Here is a 7,497-nt window from a genome sequence, read left to right on the forward strand (position 1 = left end):
GGACTGCGATAGCCTTGGAGAGAGCGTACCAGGGATTCCCACCACCCCGTGTTCCCTGAGAACTGCTTTTCAGGGGCAGGCATAAAGGATATTTCCTTAGAGCTGGGTCAAATGTTTTCTTTATTTTAAAGGGAAAACACAGAGTGTATCTCTTTTTTCCTTCCAGCAGCCACTAGCCTGTCCTCTGATGGGCAATTTTCTGAAACAAATCCTCTTTTCCATCCTTTTTATTTTGGTCTTTCTATATTCAGTCCTATTAATGGTCATGAAGGAAACTGGGGTTTGCAGGGAAGAAAGGGGTTTAGTTTTAGCCAAGATAATACAGGTGAAAAAAAACAGGGAACTGAAGATCATATCCAGGTCCAAGTGGGACTTAGAATCATAGAATCCCAGAATCCCAGACTGGTTTGGAAGGTTGGAAGGGACTGGTTAGAAGGGACCTTAAAGCTCATCCAGTTCCAACGCCCTGCCATGGGCAGGGACACCTTCCATTAGAGCAGGTTGCTCCAAGCCCTGTCCAAGCTGGCCTTGAACACTGCCAGGGATGGGGCAGCCACAGCTTCTCTGAGCAACCTGTGCCAGGGCGTCAGCACCCTCACAGGGAAGAACTTCCTAAGATCTCATCTCAATCTCTCCTCTATCAGGTTAAAGCCATTCCCCCTTGTCCTGTCCCTACAGGTCCGTGTCCAAAGCTCCTCTCCAGCATCCTTGTGGGCCCCTTCAGATACTGAAAGCTGCTATAAGGACTTGCTGAAGTTAAACCAAGAGAATGTGCTGCAGTTTAGCTTGTGTCTCTCAATGGCAGTCACTGTTATTCCCATCCCTAGTGCTGGGATATTTCAGATTTTTTTTTCCCTAGCATACTAAACCCCATCATGACAAACCAGTTCCCCTTGACTGGGATTGGTGAGGTGATGTCCCTGCTCCCAGGTACAGCCACCTCCCCCTGCCTGCTACCTAAAGAGACATTAAAATTGCCTATGGGCCACCCCATCCAGGGCACCGATCAACAGTGGTGGTGGCAGTTCTGGCCAGCACGTGGTAAAACCATCCCACTTGGCAGAGGCAGCAGCACCCTGACTGCCAAAATCCTCCATCCAACATGAGTGCCACTGTGCCATGGCCCACACGAGGCTCAGCTGCGAGCAGGAGCAATGAGGAAGGCAGCGACGTGCTGTGAGTAATGAGTTGCTGCAGTTTCTTTGATTCCCAGGGTAACACCAAGGCTGTTCAAAAACATCTCTGTGCCCAGTCATGGGGCACAGTTGGGGTGTTGATCCCAGAAAGCCTTTGCACACTGACTCATGTCTAGAAGCTGTCAGTGTGTGAGTGAGAAGCTCAATTATCGCTGTCTTCCTCGAGCCAGGGAAAATTACTGCTTGTTTCATTGCAAAACCTCTTCCTGCGAGGTCAGGTCGCTTACCTCTGTGATCCCCAGGCTCTGGGATGTCACCCTGGTTCCCTGACAGACTCTGGGTCCAGGAAATGCTGCCTGGATTGTTGTGTTATGGTGCACCCCGAGGGGCTGAGTGGTTGCTGTTGCTCCCTCAGATTTAAGGGGAGGCCCTGTATTTTTTTCATGTTACTTATTTCATTAATCAGCCTGGAGCTGGCTGGGGGGAGGGGTGGGACTATGCTGCTGGCAGCCTTTGCTGTGGAACGGATGTCACTGAGCCTGCGGCCTGGTGCCCCATGGGACAGGGAAACCCCCCATCTCAGCTACCCTCATCCAGCAGCTGCCGCTCCCCGTGTTTAATGCTGGCACCGGGGAGATGGATAATCCGCCAAGTCTTTCCTTTCCAGTTCCTGACAATCCTGTGTTTAAGGGTGAATTAGTGCTGGATCCCTGCATGGTGGCTAAAGAGGATAAACCCAGATGGGCAATGGCCACACACTGCACAGCACCCAGCACCCCGCTGGCAGCTCCACAGGGCTGAGAGTGGGGGCTTACTGCTCCCCATTGTTCTCGTGCTCCTTACTGTCCTGCTGTGGAGTGGCAGGAGGTGGCCAGGGAGCTGGAGTGACACTGATGTGATGGTGACACCAGCGTGCACCAAACTGCACCACTTGGATCCAGCTGGGAGCTTGTGGGTGCCTGGGAAGACCCACAGACACCTACCAAATGTTTGGTGTTTGGTCCTGCAAGCAGAAAGATGGGTTGCATGTTGAATCATGTGATCACACACGGATTTAGATGGGAAAGGACCTTAAAGCTCAACCAGTTCCAACCCCCTGCCATGGGCAGGGACACCTTCCACTAGAGCAGGTTGCTCCAAGCCCTGTCCAAGCTGGCCTTGAACACTGCCAGGGATGGGGCAGCCACAGCTTCTCTGGGCAACCTGTGCCAGGGCGTCAGCACCCTCACAGGGAAGAACTTCTTCCCAAGATCTCACCTCAATCTCCCTTCTGTCAGGTTAAATCCATTCCCCCTTGTCCTGTCCCTACAGGCCCTTGTCCAAAGCTCCTCTCCAGCTTTCTTGTAGCCCCTTTAGGCAATGGAGCTGCTCTAATGTCTCCTGATGCCTTCTCTTCTCCAGGCTGCTCCAGCCCAGCTCTCTCAGCCTGCCTCCAAGCAGAGCTGCTCCAGGCCTCACAGCATCTCCGTGACCTCCTCTGGACTCGCTCCAACAGCTCCACATCCCTCTTGTGTTGTTGCCCCAGAGCTGGACACAGGACTGCAGGGAGGGTCTCCCCAAAGAGGAGCAGAGGGAGAGAATCCCCTCTCTCAACCTGCTGCTCACACTCTGGGGATGCAGCCCAGCACATGGAGGGGTTCTGGGCTCAAATGCACATTGAAGTTGGTTCATGGGGAGCTTCTTATCAACCAACACCCCAAGTCCTTGTCAGGGTTGCTGGCATATGTCACCACAAGTGTCCTACACCCCTGGCTATGTCACTAGTGTTCTGCACATCAGTGCATGTCACCACACATGGCCTGAACTCTTGGTTATGCTACCATTCACGTCCTGCAGCCAGCTGGAAGGTGTTGCCCCATATGACAGCAGAATATGTCACTGCACAGCCTGCAGACACTGATGGCTCCAGGGAACCAGGGCTGGGATTTGGGGTGCTGGGCTAGGATGGGTCTGTCGGTCACCATTGCTTGGTAACCCACATGGTACAAGCATTCAAGGCAAAGCACTGCCCTAAACTCACCATCTCTGTGTTACCCCTAATCCTCCTTCAAGAGGGTGCCCGCAAGGCTGAGCGTGGCAGCAACGATAGGCATGCCCACTGCCAGGAAAGCAGTTTGGGTGCTCCAAAACTGGGACAAGCAGCTGGTGTCTGTCCTCCCACTGGGTTCAGGGTTTGTGGCAAGGGTTTGGGCCAATTCTGCGGCCGTGTCCTGCCATGAGAAGGGTCAAGGTCCTCATTCCTGGCTCCCCACATGCTGGCCAGCATCGTAAATCAACTGCCCAGGCTGAAACCCACGGTTGCTGGATGGTGGGGAGAGGGACCGGTGGCCCCCAGCACCAGGAGCCTCTTGAGCACCAGGCGTGCTGGGAAAACCCATTGCTCTGGTTATGAAACTCCAGCGACCTACTTTTCACTCTCTGCTTTTGTTCTTAATTCCCAGATATGGCCGCTCTCCAGATTTTGCCCATCAAGGCAAATTAATTGGAGTAGATCCTAATTTGCTCTCTGCTATTCTTTGGGCAGAAGATTAAATGCTCTACAGACATTATCTCCCTCTCTCTTTCTAAGAGACAAACCTGAATTATTGAAAAGAAAAGGGAAGGGGATAAAGGAAGGCTGAGTTAGGTTGGGGTGATGTTGGAATTTACTCTTTGTAATCGCAAAAGGGGCTGGGCAGCTGGAACCAGATGGTGACACTATTCTGGGCAGCTCTGTGAGTGAGATGGCACACATGGCACAGAGACACGAGGGCCAACCTCCTGCCCAACACCTTCGCCACGTGATGGTTGAATCCTCTGTTCCTTTGACTAGGGAAATTCCTCCTGGCAAAGCTGCTGGTTGGGCCACAGCTCCTTGTCTGTGGGGATGCACTTGAGTATCTCCAACAGGATGGGCTGAACCTGTGCCAGGGCCACCAGCGGAAGTGGGATGGCTCCTTGCCCTCCCATGGTCCCCAGTGCCACTGTCCAGGTCTGGTGTCCCCATGGAGATGCACACCCAAGGCATCACAGAGCTGCTTCCAGCATTGCTGGCTCCTCAGTGTGCTGGGGTCAGAGGGAGCACTGGGGACCATGCATAGTCTGGAGGACACTATGTTGCAGGGCTGTCTGCCCTCTGAGCTCCTGCTGCAGAGCCAAATGTCCAGCTTACCATGAGGAAACACCAAAAGGCAACCTCAATCCCTGTGGATCAGACACAGCAGGAACGGCTGAGCTGGAGTCACCTTTGTGGTGATGTGCTCAGCCCCCACCCTGGCACCCCATCTGCACGCAGCTTTGGGGCTGTATTTTCTCCAGAGAGGCATATGGGAAGTTAGATTTCTTTTTTAAGCAGATTTAATTGAACATCCCCCAGCTCCGACCTCTGCTCAGCCTTGCTGGGACAACCTTGAGCTCTAGCCTGGCATGGCCGCTGAGCCATGGGCTCACTGCTGCATGGGGCTGGGATGCGGCTTGGAGGAAATCCAGGTTTCCTGCTTCCCTGTGTGTTTGTTAACAGCAGATGAGGGACTCTGTTCTTTGTTTCTGGCTCCCTATAGCCTGGCACAACAGGAAGCTGCAGGCTCCCCGAATTGCCCTGTGCCCTGGACGTACAGCCAAGTCTCAGACAGCTTGGGGGTGCTGGGGGATGCTGGAGACAGTGCTGGTCATTTTCATTACTCTGGAGGAAATCACAGCTCTTTACACAGGAGGGAGACTCTGGATTCAGATGGCAGTGCTGCAGGCAGGTGATGGATGCAAAAGGAGCTCCAGAGGTTTATCATTGGAGCTCCTGATCCATGCAGGATTTACCTTGGCACTGGAACAGGCTGTCTCCAGGGAGCTGTGCCTCTCCAAGTAGGGAAGATTCTCCACCTTTCTGGGTGCCTGGCATTGCCCTGGTGGTCCCAGCCTGCATTTAGCAGCTTCGACAGGAGAAGCTGTGAGGAAGCTGCTGACAGGAGATGTAAAAACTTAAGAGGAACCTGTCCTTGCAGAAGGATGGTGGTTCCCAGGAGGAAGCAGCCAGGCTGTGGGGCCATCTCTGCTGCTGTTTCTTCCTAGAGGTCCCTGGTTCAATGGGCTGGATCCTTCTCATGGCTCCAGAGGCAGGCTGTGGGTCCTGGGAGGTAAGAGTTTGCATAGGATTCCTAAATGGGCAAGCAAGGAGGAGCAGGGTGAGGCTCCTCTCTTGGGAGAGCAACATCTTGGAAGGCAGGAGACAGAACCAGGTGAAAGTCAGTCAAGAAACAATGAGAAGACGATATTCCCTTTGGCAGCAAAACAAGCTGTTAGATGCCCAAATACATCACCACTGTATGAGCATGCCAAAAATCATCAGGAGGGAGTGAAAATCAGTGGGGTTTGGCCATATCAGTGCTGGTGGAACAAGGGGCTGAAGAGCCTCCCAGAGCGCTTGGGGCTTCATAGCCTGTTCGCGGTGCTAGACACTTACCCTGCTCGTAAAACTTCTCGCTGTAGCTGAAGGAAGGACCTAAGATTGAGTAACAGGTTTCAGGGGTTAACTGACACTGACCCCAAACTCAAAATGGGTGCCCAAACCAGTGAGCAGTGCACCATAGATGAGAGGATGGGTCCCCAAGATCCCTGTCTGCTCTCCAGCTCCGTCGGAGGTTTCACACTCCCTGCACAACTCCTGCAGCAAGCTACCAGCCCTTCCCAACCTCGCCCCTGTGTAGTTTGCCTGTGTGGATGTGTTGGCTTTGTGCAGATGCCTGGTGTGACACTCTCTTGGCTCCGGGGCCTCCGAGGGCACTGCTACGCCATGAACAATACAAGGAAGAGCTGGTCTGATTGAAGTTCTCAGAAGTCCATGGTTCTGGCCCAAGAGTTCTATAGGTGTTGGTTCTGATGTTATTGAACTGACAATTAGTGACTGCCTCACTTGGTGTTCTCAGGAATTGGTCAGAAAGCAAAGCTGAGAGGAAGTGACTAATAGAAGATGCAAAGCCCTGAGGGAAACCCATACTTGCAGAGTGGTTGTCCGTGTCTGAGCAGCTGTAGGCAAGGTGAGGCTGCCTGCTGCTGGACACCCATCTGTAGCAGCTGGGCTGGTGAGGAGAGGCACATGCTTTTTAATTTGCTGGTGACACCAAGCTGGGATGACCTTGAGAAATAGCCTGAAATAAGGGGATCAACTTTAATAGGGACATGTTGGACACAGGCTAAGCCACCTCCCAGGGACAGTGTGGGAATGTGTGGCTATGGAATAATCTCCAGATAGAAAATGGGGGGGGTTGTAAGCTTGGAAATGTACCAACTGATGGCAATAGCAGGCATCAGCAGGTGTAACTTTTGATAGAGTATGACTTCCTAAGAATTTTGAACAGCCAAATAGCCCAGGAGTATTAAAATAAAACCAGCTATTTTGAAAGGCATGTCAGGAGTGTGAAATAGCCCTTCTCTACCTGAACTGTGGCGGGAATGATGCAACAGCTGGGCTGGAAAACAAACCCAATGGTGTCATGTTTGTGTCTTCCCAAGAGAATGAAGTGTCATCCCTCCCTTGTCCCACTGCTTTCAGGTCATCTAGGGCTAAAGTGTGGTTTAAGGATGCGGAAAGGGTGTGAGGAAGAAAGTCCACCAGCAGTTACTAAGCAAGCTCTGTGGGTTTTGTGGCATTTAGTAGTGGGGGAGAAAAAGGGAAAGGAATGTGCCTGGTTATTCTCTTATGGACAAGAGCTGGCCCAGGAATGAGTTTTCCCTGTCAAGGAAAAGGGGTGATGCTTCCTGGTGATTTTCTTCCAAAGGGAGTGTTTTCCCAGAGCCCCGCAGCCTCGCAGGAAGCCCCCTGTGGGAGCAGCAATCCCAGACACTGCTGGTGATCTGCTTGGGCTGGGTTTGGCTACAAGGAGGCAAGGAGTTGTCCTTCCTCAGGCAGCCCTTTGGAGGCAGAAGTGTGGGGAATGGGAATGCCAGCCCTGTCAGGGGGGGAATCGTGCTCAGTCTGGGGGGTTGAGGGGGTCCTGGCATCTCTGGGGTTGAAGGGAGTCCCAGGTCCTGGGGGATGAGGCGGGTCCTGGAGGGGTGAGGGGGTCAGAGTCCAAGGAATTTGTGAATGTTCCATAGAATCCCAGAATCCCAGACTGGTTTGGGTTGGAAGGGACCTTAAAGCTCATCCAAAAAAAACAGGGGCAGGGACACTGTCCACTAGACCAGGTTGCTCCAGTCTCCGTCCAGCTTGAACTTGAACACTGCCAGCAATGGGGGAGCCACAGCTTCTCTGGGCAACCTGTACCAGGGCCTCAGCACTCTCACAGGGAAGACTTTCTTCCTTATATCCAACCTAAATCTCCCCTGTTTAACTTTAAGCCCATTCGCCCTTGTCCAATTGCTACAGTCCCTGATAAAAAGTCCCTCT

This window comes from Nestor notabilis, unplaced genomic scaffold, assembly GCF_000696875.1.
Source record: "Nestor notabilis isolate BGI_N333 unplaced genomic scaffold, ASM69687v1 scaffold19380, whole genome shotgun sequence".
NCBI lineage: Eukaryota > Metazoa > Chordata > Aves > Psittaciformes > Psittacidae > Nestor > Nestor notabilis.